Source organism: Musca domestica, unplaced genomic scaffold (assembly GCF_030504385.1).
Source record: "Musca domestica strain aabys unplaced genomic scaffold, Musca_domestica.polishedcontigs.V.1.1 8, whole genome shotgun sequence".
Taxonomy (NCBI): Eukaryota; Metazoa; Arthropoda; class Insecta; order Diptera; family Muscidae; genus Musca; species Musca domestica.
The window spans coordinates 19,000,896-19,024,092 of NW_026712409.1; the positions used below are offsets into that span (position 1 = coordinate 19,000,896).

At 35.7% G+C, this 23,197-nt stretch overlaps 1 protein-coding gene across 4 annotated transcripts in view; it reads left to right on the forward strand.

The window, feature by feature from the left end:
• Positions 1-4,105: 4,105 nt before the first annotated feature.
• The window catches only part of LOC101900151 (putative uncharacterized protein DDB_G0271606), a 255,183-nt gene continuing 236,091 nt past the window's right edge, over positions 4,106-23,197 (forward strand). For 3 of the 4 annotated variants that reach the window (XM_059131177.1, XM_020036806.2, XM_059131178.1), the window contains exon 1: positions 4,107-4,996. The gene's annotated coding sequence lies outside the window, so the exon portion shown is untranslated. Of the gene's footprint in view, positions 4,997-23,197 lie in introns of all 4 variants that reach the window. The other variant, XM_059131179.1, reaches the window with a different exon arrangement.

Here is a 23,197-nt window from a genome sequence, read left to right on the forward strand (position 1 = left end):
TTGGTAGAATTACAAAACAGTGGTACTCAGTTATAAAAAATATTAAATATTTAGGGAAGAAGTGTTAGCGAATAGAAATAATCAGGAATTGTATAAGAATATGCTTGGTGTGAGGAAAAAATTTGTGACAATAGTAGCAGACTTTAGATGCGACAGATTTATTTCTTTAAAATATTTCCTTAAAATAATTATTGTACGTTAAAGCATTGAGGTTAAAGAGAATCAATTTAATGTGCCAATTTGGTTAACTATCTTGTAATACCTTGAAGTGACCGTTTTAGACCTCACATTCTTGATGGGCAAAAAATTCGTTGTTGGTTTAGCCATGTTCGTCCGTCAGTGGTACAAGTTTCATAAGTTTCCGAACGAATTTTACACGGATGTTCTCTAGGTCCGTATAATTTTTGGTAATGATCCAAATATTATTATGTTTTGGTGTACTGGCAAATTTATCACATGTTTACATCAGAACTTTTTGGAGGGTTAACCTACTTCAAGTGGATTTATTGACGTATAAGTAAGGGATATGACATACCGAGTAGTTTTTGACGGAATTGTTTTTAATTTGGTATTTGAAATTTGTTACGGGCAGAATTTTGGCTATACAGTCCATATAATTGTACCAACCGGTATTCGGTATATTAATAATATTTGCAGCATATTTCCGGGGATTTTTTTTTGAATTTTACCTGTTTCTGCCAATTGGTGGAGGATATTAAAAATTCGGCCAGGCCGAACTTTAACTTATTGAGAGAAGATTTGTGGGTCTTCGAGTTAATTATTGAAATTTAGTGGTTTTTTTGACGATTACGGTGGCATATTCTAGAGGAACTGACAGTAATTTGAATACAGGTAGATGCATCAACGCTTTGAAAAATAGATATGCCAATTTTATTAAAGTTTTTACCTTTTTTTTTAAATTAGTACATATTTTTATGTTTTCCTATACTACGTGCTCGGAGGTAGTTAAACATTTTAAAAATATGAATAATTTTTTATTCGAAGATGTCAATTCCAAAATTGATTTGACAGTTCATTGTGCCAGCAGCTGTGTCGGTGTGACTACATGTATTCTTCGATAATTTTCGATATTGTGAAATAATTTTCTTTTAAATTAAAATATTGTTACAAAACCACTTGTCACATTTGTTATAAGGAAATTTTAAGTTATAACAGTACGTTTATATATATGAGGGTTAACCCACTGGATTTGGATTTAAATTGTCATATCCATTACTTTTACTTCAAATAAATCCTCTCAAAGTAGGTTAACCCTACAAAAAGTTCTAACGTAAACATGGCATAAGTCTCTAAGTTCAGAATTGTTTTTTTTTTAAGTTTAATTTACCTGTCCAATTTGTTATAATTGAATGCTGTCACACTTACCCTTTTAAGTTATCCAGCCAGTTTCGGGGTCCTTTGTAGTATGTCCCACATAAAACATGTGTATTAATGCTCAAACGTACATAAATTGTTAATAACATGAAACATTCCATCGCTTTGCCCACTGTTTCACGGCAACTTCATACTTTCCACCCAAACCCACCAATCTGGCAACCCCTACATTTACTTAATAAATCGATAAAAGAGAGAGAGACAACCATAGCCACACTAACTTCAACTGAACGAAGAAACGAATAAAAACGAAAATGGCGAACAAACAACGACGACGAAGAACAACGAATGTAATGACGAAGAAACAGAAAAAAATCATTTTCTAAATTATTATTCGAAATTACTCTTTGCCAGTGAAATTCCTTCATGTCTGCTGTGTCTCTGTCGAATGGAAATGTGCAAATTAAAAAAATGCCAATAAAAATGAAACAAATGCAAAAGCAAATGAAGAGAAAAGTTTAGAGGAAAAAATCTCTGTTTAGCAGAAGACCATCCAACAACTAAACCAACCAAAAAAAAATGAATAAAAATTGTGACGAAAAATAAGCGAGCAAAAAAAACCCACCAAAAATTTGTGTGGACGAGTGAAAAAAACCATAGAAGTGAAACGACGACGAAGACTTTGGAAGGAATACAAAAATCGTCCAAACAAGAATATTGTTGTGTGTGGAGTGTGAAAAAAAAAAACAAACGGAAAATTTCCCCCCACTTTTTAGTGCAAAAAAACAAAAAAAAAAAAAAGTGCAAAATCCAAAAAGAAAATCAAAGTGGAATCCGTGTTTGTGTCTGCTAGAAGAAACAAGAAGATAATTAAACAGAATTAAATAAAAAACCAAAATTCGTTTCTTTAACAAACAACCAACCAAATTAATGACAAAATTAATGTGAATTTTAAAACAATGTGAGCCTGATTTTGATCCAAATATAAAAAAGAAAATAAATAATTGCAATTTTAATTTGCAAAGAATTGCAATACTTGCGTAGAATACCATTTATGATTCGCTGTGCGAAATTTACTGCAAATTAGCTGTGCGTGTGTGTGAGTGAGCGGGCGGCTTAACTCTAGTTTAGTAAAAACTCTTCAATTTTTTCGAAAATTTTTTCAGTGGTAGGTATTTTAACCATGATCCCGGGAAACTATTTTTTTCTTGGGGGACGGACCTGGGACCCCAGATTTTTGACCCGAAAGTCCGGGTTCGAGACCCCTACTAGACCCGGATCCACTTACCCGATATAGACAATATGGGTATCGTTGGAAAGCTTATGAAAATACCTATCCAACAAGTGGTCACATGATGGGGTAAGATCTTACGGTTCGGAAGTTATAGTCAAATTATCGATTTTTTGGACCCGGATTTTTTATAAAACCCCCAAAAAGTCAAAAAAGGGTCCATTATGGGGGACAACAAAATTGATGCCAAATTATAGCTGACACTTCTACCTTTCCAAAAAGGTTCAATTTGTGCTAATACCTTTACTGAGTCCAGAGATATGGGTCTTTCCATCCGCATAACCCGATTCTAACCAGTTCATTAAAACTATGTTTTCAATAAAAAAGGTATATTTTGCGTAAGAATGAAATTCAGAAATCTTTGGTTCGCGTTAGCCGGTGTAGGACATACCCAGAGGAGAAAATCTCAAGCCCCGGCCGAAGGCCGGCTACTTACAAAAGGTATCCAATTTAGAAAACTTTGGTTCGCGTTAGCCGGTGTGGGACATACCCAGAGAAGAAAATCTAAACCCCCGGTCGAAGGCCGGCTATTTACAAAAAGTGTCAAATTTAGAAAACTTTGGTTCGCGTTAGCCGGTGTGGGACATACCCAGAGGAGAAAATCTCAAGCTCCGGCCGAAGGCCGGCTATATACAAAAAGTGTCAAATTTAGAAAACTTTGGTTCGCGTTAGCCGGTTTAGGACATACCCAGAGGAGAAAATCTCAAGCCCCGGCCGAAGGCCGGCTACTTACAAAAGGTATCCAATTTAGAAAACTTTGGTTCGCGTTAGCCGGTGTAGGACATACCCAGAGGAGAAAATCTCAAGCCCCGGCCGAAGGCCGGCTATTTACAAAGAGTGCCGAAATTATGAACCTTTTGTTCGCGTTAGCCGGGGTCGGACATACCCATAGGTGAAAATCTCAAGCCCCGGCCGAAGGCCGGCTATTTACAAAAAGTGCCAAATTTAGAAAACTTTTGTTATTCCGACGACTGCTACGCGAAATAAACACTTTTTTTATTAAAAACACAATTTTAATGAACTGGTTAGAATCGGGTTATGCGGATGGAAAGACCCATATCTCTGGAACCGAAAAAGGTATTAGCACAAATTGTAGCATTTTGGAAAGGTAAGAGTGTCAGCTATAATTTGGAAACAATTTTGTTGACCCCCATAATGGGCCCTTTTTTGACTTTTTGGGGGTTTCATAAAAAATCCGGGTCCAAAAAATCGATAATTTGACTATAACTTCCGAACCATGAAAACTTACCCCTTCATGTGACCACTTGTTGGATAGGTATTTCCATAAGCTTTCAATCGATACCCATATTGTCTATATCGGGTAAGTGGATCCGGGTCCAGGCGGGGTCTTGATCCCGGACTTTTGGGTCAAAAATCTGGGGTCCCGGGTCCGTCCCCCAAGAAAAAAATAGTTTCCCGGGATCAGGGTAAAAATACCTACCTCTGGAAAAAATTTCGAAAAAATCTAAGAGTTTTTACTAAACTAGAGTTGTTCCATAATCAGCGCACATTTTATTCAAATGCCATTTGGATTTACTGTGACGTCAAAACAGCCGCCAACGCCGTCAGCGATCCTCGTTGTGTTTTGATGGAGCAACAGCAACAGCAGCAGCCGCCGCCACAGTTGTAGCAACAAATTGCGTGAGTGTTTCGAGTGCGTGTTTTGTGCAAAGAAAATCTTCTAATTTCTCCACGAATCACACGTTTAACAAATGCCAAACTATTTTTCAAAGGGGAACATCCTAATATCGAACATTTGTGCAAACCACGACATAGCACCCGTTTCACCTTGCAATTGAATTCGATTTAATTTTGTGACAGTGCGGCGGGTGGTGATCAAAACAAAAATGAAAACAGCATATCAACTTTAATTTGATTTCTATTTAAAAATACATTTGCAAATTGCAACAGCAGAAGCAGCAACAACAATTGCTAACTAGTAACAGTGCAGTGCAACAAAAAGCAATTTTAGTACATTACTAGGTGGCCCCCCTCCTCTCTCGTGAGAGACCCCAGCAACAACAAATTGTATTAAATAAAATTACTTAATTTTTGCAGTTCAGTAGTAGCCGCAGCACCACCGTTGTTTGCAAAATTATGCTAAACTAATCAAAAAAAAAACTAAGTGGCAACAACAAAAAGAGTAATAAAAAAACAACATTTGCAGTAATTTATTGTTTTTTTTTTTGTATTCTGTCCATCAAAGAGTGCATTCAACTGAAATAATTTAGTTTGTTTTTGATGGCAATTGATTGGTGGCCTCTCATTTCGTATTGATGAGAAGAGATCTCTATGAAAAGAGTAACTGAGAATTGATATTTATCCTCTCCCATGCAATTGGATTAAGCAACATCATATTAAAAGTAAAAGGTAAGTAGGTCTTTTGTAATCAATATTTTAACTTTTCTAAGGAGATTTTTGGGTGACATAAAAATTAACTTAAAAATACAATTTCAGGGAAGAAATATTATGATAAAAAAACTGGCAATTTGGGGTTACAGTTTTTCAAATGAATGAGAGTAGCAATACTTGCAAATTACAGTTGGTGTCTCTATCGGCAGTTGTTTTTCCATGTTAATTTGTTGAAGGTAGTTGGCCATACATCAAATCAGCCTAAAAGAGTCTCATTAAATTGCAATTGGGTTTATTTTTCAAAAGGAAATTTGTCAAAATTCAGATAAAACATGCAATTATTGAAGGATACGTAATTGAAATGGGAGAAAATGATAAAACAAATGGAAAAAACACATATTCAGCCAAAATTCTAACCGAATTGACAGTGCCACGTGGAAAGTTCATTTTAAAAATTTGTTATGCTTATATGCAGAACTATATGTGGAAGGTTACAGAACCTGCCAGAAAATGTTATTACCATATCCTTTATGATACGGAATTTTGCAGAGTATGCACTCAAGTTTCTAAAGGAGTTTGTTTGGCGATACTTGCCTGAGGTATTGTAAATAGAACACTTTATTTCCATTAAAAGTGAATTATTAGATCACACATTGGTGGTATTTCTAGTGCTGACTGCCAAAGGCGTTTTTGGAAATCCCTTTAGAAAAATTCTACAAAAATCATATATTGAAGCACTAGGTCGAAAATGTGGTCAGGGTAAGGCAAATTTATTTTTCATAGAATTATATTTCTATAATTTCTTTTTACTTCAGGATAGAAGCAAGTCGAATAAATTTCATAAAAATTGGTCTAGATATAGGTATGGTCGTCGGCAGCTGCTTCACTTGGAAACCTTTGGACCATTGTGTTCATCCTTGGAAGAATAAATTAGTGGTGAAAGGAAAAAAGGAGTGGTAGAGATATATAATTAGTTGGGGGTAGGCGGTTTGCCTAGCTATAGAATGCTTTAAGGAAACTCATATATGATTATGGGATCTATGTATGTCTGAGAAGAAAGTTTGAGATTCCATCTCCCACCCATAAAACTTGCTCCGACAAACCCGTGCAGTTTTTGGCTCAGTTAAATCCGGATGGTGCGACCACCGCAATTCCTATTGGGCCCGGATTGACAGCGTTGTACAGAATATCTGCCCAGCTTGTGGTACTGGTGCACATGACATGCTGCACCTATTTCGCTGCCCAGCCAAACCAACTCAACTAAATCCAGTATCCTTGTGGATCCAACACGTGCAGGTTGCGACTTTTTTGAGACTGGACTTAGAAGCATATGAGTAGTAGGTGCTCAATTGTTTCTACCCATTCTTCATCATCACATATTCTACAGTTGTCAGGACCATCTTGAGAAGAGATATCTGAAAAAGCAGTGGCTAGTTAATGCCTACCAAATTCTCACATTTAATCTTGACTTAATATCGATCGAAATGAATTTGTGAATGCGTAAAAATGGCGAAAATGGAAATTTTCATAGAAATAACTGGAGCCTAATTCGATTCGATCGAAATTTTATCATTTTATAGATCAAATTTTAAAATTCTTGCCTATCGAAATTTCTTTGAAACCGTATGTGTGAATTCGACCCAGGCTACCTAAGTAATAGAAGAAAGCTGGCTCTTTGTCACGAGATTATCGTCAAGAGGGCCTTAGAACCATTGCAACCGGTTTCCAAACAGCAATTTCTATCAACTTCTTTGATGAGAAACCTTTACAAAATCTCATTAAACGGTAGATCAATCAACTGGAAATCACCACAGTCATTCCATTCCCACTTGGTTGCCACTGATGCTATATCCTGGGACACGACAAAGTTTATGTAATTCTCATACTTCAAAGAGACGATTTTTTTTTGGAATTAAAAATGGCTCTCGATTTAATGTCGTTTGATTGGATAACTTTAAGAGCCGTCTAACTATCGACTTATATAGTCACTGGCCCTGTTATGCTATTGCAATACTCTCTTACCATTTCGGCTGCCTTCCTGATTAAGTTTTATGGGTGTCCAATAATTAGGGCGAAATAAGACGGAACCGAGGCCTTCATCCATCTTGGATCCGTCTGGCCAGGCCGTGCGGGAGGTTTGCCACCATCCCCAGCGTCCCTATCAGGTATTGTTACATCAATGTAATTTAAGTTGGAAAAGGCATAATGGACCCATACTCGACTTTTTTTAGGATAAATTTAAGTGCCATCTGACTATCGACCTATATAGTCAATGGTCCTGTTATGCTATTGCAAAGTTCTCTTACCATTTTCGGCTTTTATATGGGTGATAAATAATAAATTTTGGCCGAAATAAGACAAAACCGAGGCCTTCATCCATCTTGGATCCGGGATGGGGGATTTAATAAAAATTCTTGATAAGAACCCGGAAAATATCCTAAATCTAGAAAATTTTTCAAAAAAACAAAAGGTTTTTACTAAATTAGAGTTGGTTCTATGTTTCATCCGCAATACGCTCTCGAACAATGGTATTCGGTAAAACATATCAGTTACCTCAGCCATATGGCTAGAGAGGGTATATATTATTTGATACGGCCAAAAACGTGCCTCATCGAAATAACGGTTTCAGATCCCAGGTCCTTTTAGACCAAATCCATTTCAGAACATTTGGAACCGATCTAGCGATGTCTGTCCGTCTGACTGGTTGGTGCGCACGATAATACTCGAAGGGAGTATCCGATTTGGTCCAAACTTAGTATATAGTAATATTATTATCAAAAATATATCGAGTTCGGAGAAGTGCAATCCAGTCCACTTCTTCTGGTACCTCACCCACAAAGGGACTAAATTTCGATTATCCATGACGCTCTGAAAACATGAAAATAACATCCGATTCCATTTTGACTTGATACATCTCAATATTTGCATCAATACAAGATCTGTTATAAAGATGGTAGAGATCGGACCATTTATTCCGGTACCTCCCCCACAAAGGGTGAAATTTTTGAATAACCAAAACGATCATAAAATCCGGTTCTCTTCATATTTCACACATCCCATTATTTCTGATAACACAAGATCTGCTGTGGAGGTGGGATATATCGGTTCAGTCCTTCTGGCATCTCCCTACAAAGGGTCAAAATTTTGAATATTTAAGAAGCTCTTAAAACATGTGCATCCCAATATTTCCATCAATACAAGATCTGTTATAAAGATGGTAGAAATCGGACCATTTCTTCTGGTACCTGCCCCACATGGGGCTCAAGATTTTAACATTTTCTAAAAAATTATCACATATCTCTTATAAAGTGAAGGAAGTCCAAACCTGGCACGTCGCAATATTTCTATCACATTTTTTAGATCGGAGACGATATTGGCCCATTCCTTCGGAACCTACTCCATACAGGGTCAACAATTTGAATAATCATAACAGGACTCGAAATATATCTAAATAACCGAACATTGGCTGAGGGTATCCATCTGTCGGAATATAATTTTTAACTTGTTCTTGAACATAAATAAAAATGAAATTCTATTAAACTGTTTCGAATTACATCTTTTAAGCTGTAGTAGTTGGGTAATAACTCGATAATTTTTTGCCGGTAATTCCAGTATAGAAAAAATGTTGAAAGAACTCATCAAAAAGGTTCCTTTGTAAGCTCTCACTTGGTATATGTTTTGTGTTCCCCCATAATTAAGACTATTACGACTTAAAGGGGGCTTCAACAAATATGAGTCCAAAGCTCGATTATTTTGCTATAACCCAATTCAGTTTTACCGAGAATTCTTCACGAACTTTTGCGGGTTACTTGAATTGTTATTTCAAGAAAAAAATACTCCCGAATAAAGGTTAAAAATATTTACCTCTGGGAAAAATTAAATTGTGGTAATTTTTTACCATACCAGAGTTAATCCTTATGTTCTTATATTAAACATATTTTGCTATAACTCCAAAGGAATACTACTACTAAAAAGGTCTCAATGAACTTCACAGGTCTTGTTAATGAATGAACCCAACCACTCATGTTTTATTTGCCTTTTTTGTTGGTGTACTTGTAGCAGTAACCTAAGAAGAAAATGGAAAATATTCAAAGTAGGTATTTGATGAACACTCTGCATGGATTTTCACTCCAAAAACATTAGCCGGTTAGACGAAAACGTCATCAATCAAGCAACAACAAAACAAACAAACTAACTACGGTCCGTCCTGTCAGTGGATCGGTCCGACGGTCCGTCGCACATCTTTATCGGCCAAACAAACCATAAATAAACACCTTAACATTTTGTTGTTGCCATTTTCCATTATCCAGTTGTCGACTCGTTTTCTTTTGAATTTCTCTTTAATGTTTTTGTTTTTTCTCCTTTCCTTTTTTAAAGTTGTTTTCTTGCACTTTTTTGTTGTTATTATTATGTTTTCTTGTCGTGTTGTGTTGTGTCTTGCCGCCGCCGTTGCTGCTGCTGCTTCTTCTTCTACTCACAATAGTTGTCTTCCTTTTGTGTTTGTTTTTCACAGAAACCAAGTTGTTGGTATTTCTTTCTACTTCTTCCACTTTACATTCTTTTTTTTTTTTTTGAAGTTGTGTGTGCCTGTTTTTTGTTTTGTTTTTGTCTCTCACTCGGTTTTTTTCCTCTTCTATAAAGCAATTCATTATTTTCTATGTATTGGTTGTTGTTGTTGTCTATTATTCCACACAAAGATGAATGATTGAATTGAGTCGTAAAGTACTTGTTTGAGGGGCGGAGAGATAATGAGGGGAAAATATGATTGCCAACTGCCGGGAGAAGAGCGAGTGGAGAGAACACAATCATCAACTCTAATGTTTGTTGTGGTAATTGTAATGAGAAGGTGGTTCGATAATAAACATATTTTGGGGGGCTTTTATGTAGTGTTGCCACATTTTAGAGAGAGAGAGAAATGTAATGCAATGAGAAAGAGAGAATACCACTACTTTAGTAGTGGTAGTATAGAGTTTTATTTGTGGGCAACTCCTAAAAAATAATTGGAAATGTAATTGAAAAATCTTGTTCATATCTTTTAAATGGTTTTGCGTTATTGAAATCCTGCAATGCTGTTTATAACTCAAAAAATTGCCTCCTTTCGAACAATTTCTTTTTGAAATGTCCAGAAACCAAATTTCACAATGGCAACCCTGTCATCTCGTAGTTATCGAACACTCGTATCTCCGTCTCCACCCTCTTTATAGACCTACCTCCATCCTCCGTGACTGTTGCACATATTTGCTTTATTGTTTATTCTCAAACATTTTCTTCACCGCTCAAACTTCAAAAGCCGTTCGTTTTATTTTCCTTTTTTTGTTTTGAACACACTTCTCTGCGACTATTTTCTTTATTACTATTTGATTGTTTTTGTTTCAATTTTCTTAATGGAAAAACTACTACAACTATAACCACGTTCACAGAGCAGCAGACAAGTAGAGTTGTAGAAAAGTAAAGACGATTCGAGACAGGCAATCGTTAGTAGGGGAATAAAATTAAGATAGAAGTACTTAGAAAAGAAACATGGCAAGAAATTTACATTCGAAGCCCCAAAACTAGGGATATGTAGTAAAATGTTTAGATTTTTTTCTTTCAAATAATTTGACCACCGAATTTTACTTTTCGAATCAAAGTGGTGAAATAGGGAGAGAGAGAGAGAGAGAGAGAGAGAGAGAGAGAAAGGAGTCATCTTAAACCCCATACAAAGATAGAATTCTGTTGATTCTATGAAGTTGAGATCATCCTGTGGAAAACCTTCGACATCATCTTATCTTATAACCTCATCTTTTCGAAGATCTCCTTGAGGTGCTCTAATAAAAAAACGTCCTTGTGTCGTCTATAAATTTAATAACTTTTAGATAGAGGACTTTCGGAGAGATACCTTTATGAAGAAAGACATTCTCGGGGTCTTATCTGGGTAGAAGACCTTCCTAATTTTTTAGATGGAAAAATTCGAGGTCTTTCCAAAATTGCAGTTAGATAGCTGCCCTCCCAGGGAACATCTAAAGGGAGAAGACTTTTTCGAGCCTGGGTAGAAGACCTTTCTATTTTTTTAGATGGAAGAATTCGAGGTCTTTCCAATGTTGCATTTAGATAGCTGCCCTCCCAGAGATCATCTAAAGGGAAAAGACTTTTTCGAGCCAGGGTAGAAGACTATTCTATTTTTTTAGATGGAAGAATTCGAGGTCTTTCCAATGTTGCATTTAGATAGCTGCCCTCCCAGAGATCATCTAAAGGGAGAAGACTTTTTCGAGCCTACCTATAAATTGAAGACCCTCCGGGAGTTACATATCAATAGAATATTATATTCATCTTCAAATAGAAAACCCTTTACCTCGAGGTTCTACTGTCTCAGCGGATAGTAGAAATAGAGGTTTATATGGATGACCACGATATATTCGATTGCAGATCTTCTCTATAAATGGAAGACCTTACCGTATGCGTAGGAACCCTCTCAAGCAACCCTACAGATTGTTAAATAAATATAAGACATCCTGAAATTTGCTATACATAAATTGTATGGAACACTTTCCGGAGATTATCTAGAAATAGATATAGGAAATTCGACGTATATAAATACAAGACCTTCTTGTGGTCTTCTATAAAGAGAAGACTTTCTCAGGGTCCTCTATAGTTAGAGCAATTTTTACCGAAATATTCTATTAATATAATAAATTATACGCATTTCCTATACATGAGATTCCCTATAAATAGAATATCTGACTTGTGCTGCACGTAAAAAACTCGAGGGCTACGTTTTTTTAGCCCCCTTAATATAGAATAGAATACCTTCTTGGGTCCTTCTATATATAGATCTTTTTTGAGGTGGAAGATCTTCTTGGTCTCCTATATATATTTCTCGTGGATTTTTTTAGATAGTGGACCTCTTAAGTATTGCCTATAACAAGAATACCGTCTCGGGGTTTTAAATTATTTAAAAGTCTTCTGGGAGAATTCTAAAGACATAAACACTTCTCGAGGTCTTTAATAAAAAAAGGACCTATTCGACCTCTGTTATAAGGATTTATTTGCAGTAGAAGACGATCTATAGCTTGAAGACCTTCTGGGATCATTTTCTTTAGGTCTTATATAATTAAAAGACCACGGGTAATTCTATAGACCGAAGACTATCTGGTAATCGTCTACCGGTCGGGATGAAGGGATTTTGTAGACTTTTAGAAAATATACATACAATGCATTCTAGAATTTTTTGATCGATATTAGATGACATCAAGAACGTCTATAAAAGGAAGACCCCTCCAGATTTTCTGTGGATAGAAGACTATATGCATGTTTTCTATTCATAAGAGACTTTATTGGACTCTTCTGTGTACAGAAAATCTTCTCGAGGTCTTCCTCAGATATGTATATATACAAAAAAATTAATAAGTTTGTTTCCTTTGGTAGGAGACCTTCTCTAGGTCTTCCAGAGATAGAAGTCTTTCCAGAACTCTTTTGTAAACTCCTATTATATCTGATATTTCTGAAAAAGTTTTCCACAAATTAAGTACCTTCCAAAGAGGCAGAAGATATTCCAGTAATTTTAAGTAGGCGGAAGAAATTTAAAAAATCTTCTGGAAATAAGTAATGTATTTTTTTTTTGAGATTTTCTGTAGGTTGGATAAATTTGAAAGAATTTTTTATATATACGAGTCCTATAGGGTTTTATAAAAAGGGGATTTTTTACAGCCCTTCTATACGAAAAATTCCTTCTAAAAATTTTCTATTAACAAAAGATCTCTAAATTATTTGAAGAGTGATATTTATTAAGGGCATTGGGTATTTGTTAGACGGTTTGTGAAACACACACGACAACGCTGAGTACTAGTGCCACCACCACCCGTCATTTCCCTAAACAATATTTATTGTTTTTATGGCGCACGGAAACAAACGACGAATAGCAACGAGGGAATCACATAAAAACATTAAATCGACGACCATTAAACCGGGATAAATTGTCGCCACAAGTAGAGGAGGAAAGTAAAAGCGTTAAATAATTGATTGCTGAATAAATTAGAGGGGGCAAATGGATACTTCTGGGGATAGGGGTAATATTTTTATACCCTCCAAAATAGTATGAAGGGTATATTAAGTTTGTCATTCCGTTTGTAACACCTCGAAATACCCATTTTAGACCCCACAAAGTGCATATATTTATGATCAGCATAAAATTCTGTGTCGATTTGGCGATGTCCGTCGTGGACGTGGAAATCACTCTAGCTTCCGAACGAAATAAAGTAGGTTGATAAAATTTTACTCAAATATATATTATGTCTGCAGGATTTTTGGTATTGAAAATGGGCAATGTAGGTCCACGTCTTTGTATAGTCCCCATATAACGGTACCTCCCGATATTCGGTATTTTGATGATTTTAGCTACATTATTTACCGGAATTCTTTCAAATTTGGTATTTGAAGTTCGTAATGGATACTACAGCCTAGGACAGAAAATTATCTGTGCAGGTCCACGTCTTCGTATATCCTCCATATAAAGGTACCACCCGATATTCGGTACTTTGTTGATTATAGCGACAATATTCACAGGAATTCTTTCACATTTGGTATTTGATGTTCGTAGTGGATACTACAGCCTCTGACAGAAAATTGTCCTTGTCACGTCTTCGTATAGCCCCCATATAACGGTACCCCCCCCCCCCCCCCCCCCGATATTCCGTATTTTGATGATTTTAGGGATATTTTCCACCGCAGGTCACGTTTTCGTATAGCCTCCATATAACTGTACCTCCCGATATTCGGTATTTTGATGATTTTAGCGACATTGTTCACCGGAATTGTTTCAAATTTGGTATTTGAAGTTCGTAATGGATACTACAGCCTATGACAGAAAATTGTCTGTGCAGATTCACGTCTTCGTATAGCCTCCATAAAACTGTACCTCCCGATATTCGGGATTTTAGCGATATTTTTTACCGGAATTGTTTCAAATTTGGTATTTGAAGTTCGTAATGGATACTACAGTCAAAGACAGAAAATTGTCTGTGCAGGTCCACGTCTTCGTATAGCCCCCCATATAACGGTACCCCCCGATATTCGGTATTTTGATGATTTTAGCGATATTTGTCACCGGAATTGTTTCAAATTTGGTATTTGATGTTCGTAGTGGATATTACATCCTATGACAGAAAATTTTCTGTGCAGGTTCACGTCTTCGTATAGCCCCCATATAACGGTGCCCCCCCCATTATTCGGTATTTTGATGATTTTAGGGATATTTTTCACCGGAATTGTTTCAAATTTGGTATTTTAAGTTCGTAATGGATACTACAGCCTATGACAGAAAATTGTCTGTGCAGGTTCACGTCTTCGTATAGCCTCCATATAACTGTACCTCCCGATATTCGGTACTTTGTTGATTTTAGCGACATTATTCGCCGGAATTCTTTCAAATTTGGCATTTGAAGTTCGTAATGGATACTACAGCCTATGACAGAAAATTGTCTGTGCAGGTTCACGTCTTCGTATAGCCTCCATATAACTGTACCCCCCGATATTCGGTATTTTGATGATTTTACCGACATTGTTGACCGGAATTGTTTCATATTTGGTATTTGAAGTTCGTAATGGATACCACAGCCTATGCCAGAAAATTGTCTGTGCAGGTCCACGTCTTCGTATAGCCCCCATATAACGGTACCTCCCGATATTCGGTTCTTTGTTGATTTTAGCGACATTATTCACCGGAATTCTTTCAAATTTGGTATTTGAAGTTCGTAATGGATACTACAGCCTATGACAGAAAATTGTCTGTGCAGGTTCACGTCTTCGTATAGCCTCCATATAACTGTACCTCCCGATATTCGGGATTTTAGCGATATTTTTCCCCGGAATGGTTTCAAATTTGGTATTTGAAGTTCGTAATGGATACTACAGTCAAAGACAGAAAATTGTCTGTGCAGGTCCACGTCTTCGTAAGCCCCCATATAACGGTACCTCCCGATATTCGGTATTTTGACGATTTTAGCTGCATTATTCGCTGAACTTTTTTATTCAAGTTTCGAACTGAATATTGTAATTGTTTATGACAAAAGTTGCCTATGCAGGTCCACGTCGTCGTATAGACCCTAATATAACGACTACATTCAGATTTTAATAGATATTTTAACGGATTGTATTTTTTTGAGAATTTACAAATTCGTTCCAAATGGTGGAGGTTATTCCAAGTTCCGAGGTTATTAAAAAAATTAAAATAAATTTATTTTTTTTTTACATTTAATTAATTTTTTTCTTAAATTTCAACAACTCTTCAGTTCTTTTTCAACATTTCCCTGCCTTCTACAGGTCTTTTTTTCATAGATTTTGAACGCTATTTACATTTTCCCCCATATCTGTTGAGTGTTGTTCGCATTCTGCCATTCATCATCGCATTTTTCAACTTTCGTTTTGCGCCAGAAAAAGAAAATCATACAACAACAACAATGCGAAATAAGAGAGACAAACAATTTTTGCATAAACTTTGCCAAAGGCAAAATGAAAGAATAGTGGTGAGGAGAGGGGGGATCAAAAATAAAAAAAAACGCACACAAACAATACGCAAAAGTATTTGCAATAATAGCAACAAAAACAATAATAGAGTAGGTAGGTAGGTAGGTATGCGAATTCTTTTCTTGCATTCTCTTTTCATCGTCGTCATCATCATTTCAACATTGGGGTAATCAAGAAGAATTAAAAAAAAACAGCCCTCATCCATCCCATCCATTCACCACATGTCCACCAGCAGAAGCCAACCCAACCAGCGCACATGTCTCTGTGTCGTTATAGTATTCTACGTCCATACGACGGATCTCCCATACCCTCCACACTTTTCTTTCTTTTTTCTGTGGTTGATGTGCATAACGACCGTATAACAATTTTGTTTTGATTATAAATTTTCGTTAACAGTGTTTTGCTTTTTTTGTCGTTGCTTTCCTTTGGTATTGTGGTTTTGATTTTCTGTTAAATGGGGTTGGCCGGCATGGATAATTCAGAATATGAATTTACTTTGTTTTTGTCTCGATTTTTTTTGTAATAAAAGGGCAGACGTGGAAATGGTAATCATTTGAGGAAATTGGAGAGAAAACAAGTTGAAAATTATCAGTCGGTTTTGCCGAGAGATGTGTACCCTCAGCCAATATTCGATTATTTAAATATTTTTGGCATCTGTTATGATTTTTCAAATTATTGACCCTCTATGGAGTAGGTTCCGTAGGAATGGATCAATGCCATTTTAAAAAACAGATCTTGCTTAAGTAGAAGTATTGGGATGTGTGACATTTGAAAAATAATCGTATGCTCATTTCGCGTTTTATATGCTTCATGGATATTCAAAATTTTGACCCTTTGTGGGTAGGTACCAGAAGGAGTGGATCGATATATTCCATCTTCACAGCAGATCTTGTGATAAGAGAGATATTCGGATGTGTGAAATATGAAGAGAACCGGATGCTTATTTCGGATTTTATGATAGTGTGGGTTATTCACAATGTTGATCGTTTGTGGGGGAGGTACCAGAAGAAATGGTCCGATCTCTACCATATCGTGTGTTGTTGGAAATATTGAGATGTACCAAGTCTGAATGGAATCGGATGTAAATTTCGTGTTTTATAAGCTTCATGGATCTTCAATATGTTCACCCTATGTGGGAAAGGTACCAGAAAGAGTTGACTAATATTGGCCATCTCCGAACTGGATCTAAGTTTGATAATTATATTACGATGTACCAAGTTTGGACACTTCCTTCGGAAGTTATCGTGCCCACCAGCCAGACAAAAGGACGGACGGACATCGCTATATCGACTCCAAATGTCCTGATACGGATTTGGTAAAAGTGACCTAGGGCTTAAAGTCGTTATTTCGATGGGGCTCGTTTTGGCCGTATCAAATGATATATACCCTCTGTAGCCATATGGCTGAGGGTATAAATAAACCGAATGGAGAAAAACTTCTACTCTCTCAACGTAGCTCTTTTCATAGAAGTCCTAAAGACGACAGCCTCATAAATACCCAAAGGCGAGCATAAAAAAACCAAAAAAAAAAAAAGAAAGAAAACTGGAAAATAATGCCTGACGGCATGAAATCTTCATAAAGCCGAAAGGTTTCATTCTTCATATAGAACTCGAGTAAGACATTTACACATAGAAGATGGTATATACGTAAAAAACCCAAATGAGGACTTTCTTTGATGACCTTTTAAATATAAACTTTTTAAAGACCAGAAGAAGGTCTTTCATTGAAAGCTTGAAAACGTATTCTTATAGAAGATTCGACGAAGGACTTCTACCCATAAAAGGCCCGATGAAGGATTTTTTCTCTCCCCAACATAGCTTTTCCCATATAGGTCCCATGGAAATATCACCTAAAAAATATCACCTAAAAATAAAACTGGAAAACTTAAAATTAAATTTTAGATGTCCTAGAGAAGGTTTTCACACAGAACACCTAACAAGGATCTTCACTTGACAACCTAAAGAGGGTGTACTAATCGAAATCCTATAGAGGGTGTTGAATAAAAGGCGTAAAATAACTCTGATATGAAGAAAAATATCGGAAAAGGATATTTTAACTTGAAGAAATTAGAGGAATATCTACATAGGAGATCCGAAGAAGAACTGTTTCTCAATGCAGAACTTTGAAAGGAAATCATTCCAAAAAATCCTACCGAAAGTGTTCTTTGCATAGATAGATTGCATTAAAAAGTTTTCCTGAACTAATGAATGCGTTTTTTTTTCTGATTAAGATAATAAATATAAAGGAATATATATTCTCCATAGAAGGCCTTCAACTAGTCCTTTTTCTCAAAATAGACTTGAACCCGGCCTTAGCCTCATAAAAGACCTTAGAAAACTCAAAAATATTTTTTTTTAGAAGATTTAGATCTTGTTTAGAACCTGTTCTAGTAAGTTATTCTCGGTAGCCCTTCAGATGATTGGCAATGTTGTGGTTGGTACTGTGGTTCAGCGACTTCCAGCTTGCCAGCGGTTGCGTTACGTCTCTTTGGCTACCTCTTTCCACTTCAGGGGGTTAAGTTTAAATTGAAATTGTTCTTCTTTTATAGATGAAGGTGACTGACTGGGATGACAGGAGATTCGGTGGTCCAACACACTGATAGCTGCACTGTCACTGCCCTAGCTGGCGAGAAAAGTTGGTATTGCCGTTTAAGAACCGGTAATATTCTTGTGGCTCGGATCTACTTTGAGCCTGCCATAACTGTGCTGTTTGTGGAATTCCCTAACTCATTTTTTGAGTTACCGACAAAAGTCGGTAAAATTAGAATGCTTATAATTACGATAATTTACGAAATTTGTCGGTAAGTTGGCGACGAATTTAAGGTTGTCTCTAAGACCTTACGATAGATAAAAATGTTGTCAAGTTTAACTTCCTTTTTATATCAAAATTTTGGATTTCAAAGTTACCAATTTTTGTCGGTAACTCAAAAAATAAGTTAGAGAATCCCACTACAGAACTCTTATAAAAATTAACTTTTGGATAATTGTTGATGTTGACAGAGGTCTTTAATTGTGAATTTTTGGCTTGCAACTCCTTGAAATATTTGTCTGAAAACCAAAAATCAAATTTCAATTCGATTTGGAGATGTTTGTTGAAATCAAAATATCATCCATTTTAGGTATAGTTTTGAAATTTTACACAGAAGCTCGTATAGCCGTCGGTACCATTCCTAAAAGATCCACATCCAATATTGTACTTTTCGAGATGTAGATGAAAAGAAAAACCTTTTTTTAAATTCAGTTTTCCGATATTAGCACTAATTTTTGAATTATCCACGTATACAAGTTAAATTTGCAGAAAAAAATATTTTTAAAATCTATTCTATTTAAAAAAATATAAAAATTTGTATCAGTCAATTCATAAAAATTTAAGATACCAATTTTTTAATACGTTTTTCTTAACACCGCCAAGTGTTGTATGGAACAATTTCGAGCTTATGTCTGGGATGATTGGTATTGATTGGATATAAAAAATGGCTACTCTCGGTGCACCAAGTTCACAACCGTAATTTGAAAACTAGGGTCCACAGAGGGTTTTCTCAATGTAGGTCTACCATTTGGTATAGCCTCCATAAAGATAAATATTTTTTTTCAAATCAGACGCATTGGATTTATTTTTTCCCCAAATTGTTTGTCATTTTTAAACACTGTCATTGAAATGAAAAGCAACATGAACCTCCATAACCCTGAAAGGCTGTTGGTTATGTACAAAAACAAACCAATTCCATGTTGGCCAGAACAAGCCGAACTTTGCAATGGATTGCCAAAAGTAAAAATCGTTGGTAGGCAATGTGTAACATTGAAAATATGTAATGCTGCCACATTTTGTGTTTTACAAGCCATGGCGAACTGCCATCCATTCATCCTACCTCCGTAGATGCTTTGGCGTTGTATGGCAACAAACAACCACCATCCATATATGCATTTATTTGTATGGGAAGCAGAACATTGACATCCACGGACTTTTATTTGTGAACTTATAACCTTCATCCTTGAATGTTTTGCGTTTTTTGTATTTTTTTTTTGTAATTGTTATTTTTAGCTCCTTGGACTGCCAATGGATAGCTGTCCCGGGAAGACTGTCTAAAGGGTTTACATAAAAAGACCTAAAATCGGATATAGTAAGAAAACTTATGGTTAGTTTTCTAATATAAAATCGGTTATTCTAACTCCTTTTCTTTATTTTTCCAGTGGTACTTCATGCTCAGAAAATCTGGTAGACTGTCATATGCATTCGTATATCAAAAAAAGTTTTTTCTTAAAAAATGACAAACAGTCTATAAAAAGGGGGCCTTCTGATCTTTAATTAGAAAAAATATCATTGCCCCAAAATGTCCTAGAAATTATATCCTGAAATTTATAAAAATACGCAGAAAGTGTTTTTGCAAAACCCTCGCTTATAATCCTTAAAATATGTTGGATAACATCCCTAAAAAATATTGTTGACCTTAAAGATATTAAAAAATATTTTGAAATATTCACCATGGTTATCGTAAAAATCCCTAGAAAATTATTTGCACTCCTAGTAGTCGTTCGGACAATACCCATCCTTAAAATCTTAAACCTAAAAGTTACTAGAATATGCATGCTCGACTGAAAGTGCTTTGCAAAATAACCGAGCCCCTGCCTAAAATGTCGCTAAATAATAAGTATCAGTCGGTTTTGTCGACAGATGTATACCCTCAGCCAATGTTCGATTATTTAAATATATCTAAACTTTCGTTGCGATTATTCAAACAATTGATCCTCTAATGGAGTAGTTTCCATTTCATACCGGACCTAAACAGATATAAATATTGATCACTTTATATGAGATATGTTATAATTTTTAAAAAAAATTGAAATCTGCCTGAGGTGCCAGATACGGTATACCGAAGTATGCCATCTTCACACTTCAGCTAATATGGATAAAAAAGGCGGTACGGGAAAATTTCAAGAAAATCGAACATTTTTATCCAATTCTATGCGAAATCAAAATTTCCGATCAATTCCGTATTCATCCAAGGTTTCTGGTTAAGATAAATCTTTAGATATAACACGTTGTACCAGAAGCGGTTCCGAGATATATATTATCTTCAAGACAGGTCTAGCCTTAGCAAAAAATGCTTTGATGTGGGCAATTTGATGAAGAGAGTTTGAAGCTTATTTTGCGTTTTATGAGCGTTATGTTTTTCAAAATTTTGAGACCTTTGTGGGGAGTTACCAAAAGAACTGGTCCGATTTCTACCATCTTTATAACTGATCTTATGTTGATGGAAATATTGAAATGTAGCAATTCTGAATGGAATCGGATGTAAATTTCACGTTTTATTAGTTGCATGAATATTCAAAATTTTGACCCTTTGTGGGAGTGATACCAGAAGGAGTGGACCGATATACCCCATCTTTACAGCATATCTTGTGTGAGTAGAAATAATTGGATGTGTGAAATACAAAGAGAGCCGGATTCTTATTTCGGATTTTATGATCGTTTTGATTATTCAAATTTTTGGGCCCTTTGTGGGGCCGGTACCAGAAGGAATGGTCCGATCTCTATCATCTTTATGACAGATCTTGTGTTAAAGGAAATATTGAGATATGCCTACTCTGAATCAATTCGGATGTCAATTTCGCGTTTTATGAGCTTCATCAATATTCAAAATTTTGACCCTTTGTGGGGGAGGTACTTGATGGGGTGAACCTATATTGTCCATTTTCGCACCTGACGTGGCACTGATGCAAATATTAGGATTTGCAAAAATGGAGCAAAATCGGATTATCCTTTCGCTTTCTGTGCAGTAAAATATTTTCTTAGCAAATTTCGACATTTTGTGGGGGAGGTACCATAAGGAGTGGACCGATATTACCCATCTCCAAACTCGATCTTAGTTTGATAATAATATTACGATGTACCAAGTGTGGGCCAAATCGGATACTCCCTTCGAGAGTTATCGTGCGCAACAGCTACCCAAACGGACGGACGGATATCGCTATATCGACTCCAAATGTTCTGAAACGGATTTGGTCCAAAGAGACCTAGGGTCTTAAAACCATTATTTCGACGAGGGTAAAAGGTCTTTTGGTTTTTTTTTCCGAAAATATATACTTTTTCCCGATAAATATCTATCTTTTTTCGAAAGAGATCCTTCTGGTATTTAATCAGTCTTGGACCTTCTACGAGATTCCTTGCTAAATTTGTTAAGGAGCCCCAAGCCGCATTCTGATGCATTCACTGTTTCAGTTAAAATTCAGAGGTTTCGTCTTTTTTTTTTTTTTTTTTTTGAAAAAAAATATCCTACAAAAATTAAAGTCCAATCCCACAAGGTTTTTAAATAATTGGCCTTAATGTCCAACCAAAAGTAGCCCTAAAAATATAATCGCAAAATTCTCTAGAGATATTTAAAAAAGTGGATTTGGTCCAAAGAGACCTAGGGTCTTAAAAACATTATTTCGACGAGGGTAAAAGGTCTTTTGGTTTTTTTTTTTTCCGAAAATATATACTTTTTTCCGATAAATATCGATCTTTTTTCGAAAGATATTCTTTTGGTACTCAATCGATATTGGATCTTCTATGAGATTCTTGCTAAATTTGTTAAGGAGTTCCAAGCCGCATTCTGATGCATTCACTGTTTCAGTTGAAATTCAGAGGTTTTTTTTTTTTTTGAAATAAATATCCTGCAAAAACTAAAGTCCAATCCCACAAGGTTTTTAAATAATTGGCCTAAATGTCCAACCAAAAGTAGCCCTAAAAATATAATCGTAAAATCCTTTAGAGATATTTAAAAAAAGTGGATTTTAGCTCTAGAACTTCTGCAGCTATCTCTTGAGAAATCCACATTTAAAGCCCTTAAAAATATATCCTAAAAAAGTATAATTTTAAGCTCGAAAATCCTTAGAAGATATCCTGAAAAATTCTCGGTTGAAGTCCAGCCTAAACATCAACCGAAATTCATAATCATAAGCCTAAATTTCCTGCAAAGATTAAAGTATTGCTCAAAAACTCCAAAAAATCCACATTTAAAGCCCCATAAGAAAAATGTATTCCCAAAATACATAATCCCCAGAAGATATCCCGAAAAATTCTCGGTTGAAGTCCTGCCCAGACATCATCCAAAATTCATAATCATAAGCCTAAATTTCGTGAAAAGATTAAAGTATTGCAGAAATCTCCAAAAAATCCACATTTAAAGCCCCATAAGAAAAATATATTGTCAAAATACATAATCCCCAGAAGATATCCCGAAAAATTCTCGGTTGAAGTTCTGCCTAAACATCATCCAAAATTCATAATAATAAGCCTAAATTTCCGGCAAAGATTAAAGTATTGCTGAAATCTCCAAAAAATCCACATTTAAAGCCCCTAAGAAAAATATATACTCCAAATACATAATTCCCCAGAAGATATCCTGAAAAATTCTCGATTGAAGTCCTGCCCAAACATCATCCAAAATTCATAATCATAAGCCTATATTTCCTGCAAAGATTAAAGTATTGCTGAAATCTCCAAAAAAATCCACATTTATTAGCCTTCAAAATATCCCCCAAAATTGATGTTGATTACCCTATAAGTCCTTTTAGAAATATATTCCCAAAGACCATATTTATTACCTTGATAATCCGCCGAAAATATCCTGAAAAATATTCTCGTTTGAAGTCCTTCCTTAAACATTCTCCATTCTCCTGGTAGCCATACACATCCTGATGTTCGCTCACATTATCAATTGAAATCCCACTGTGTCGT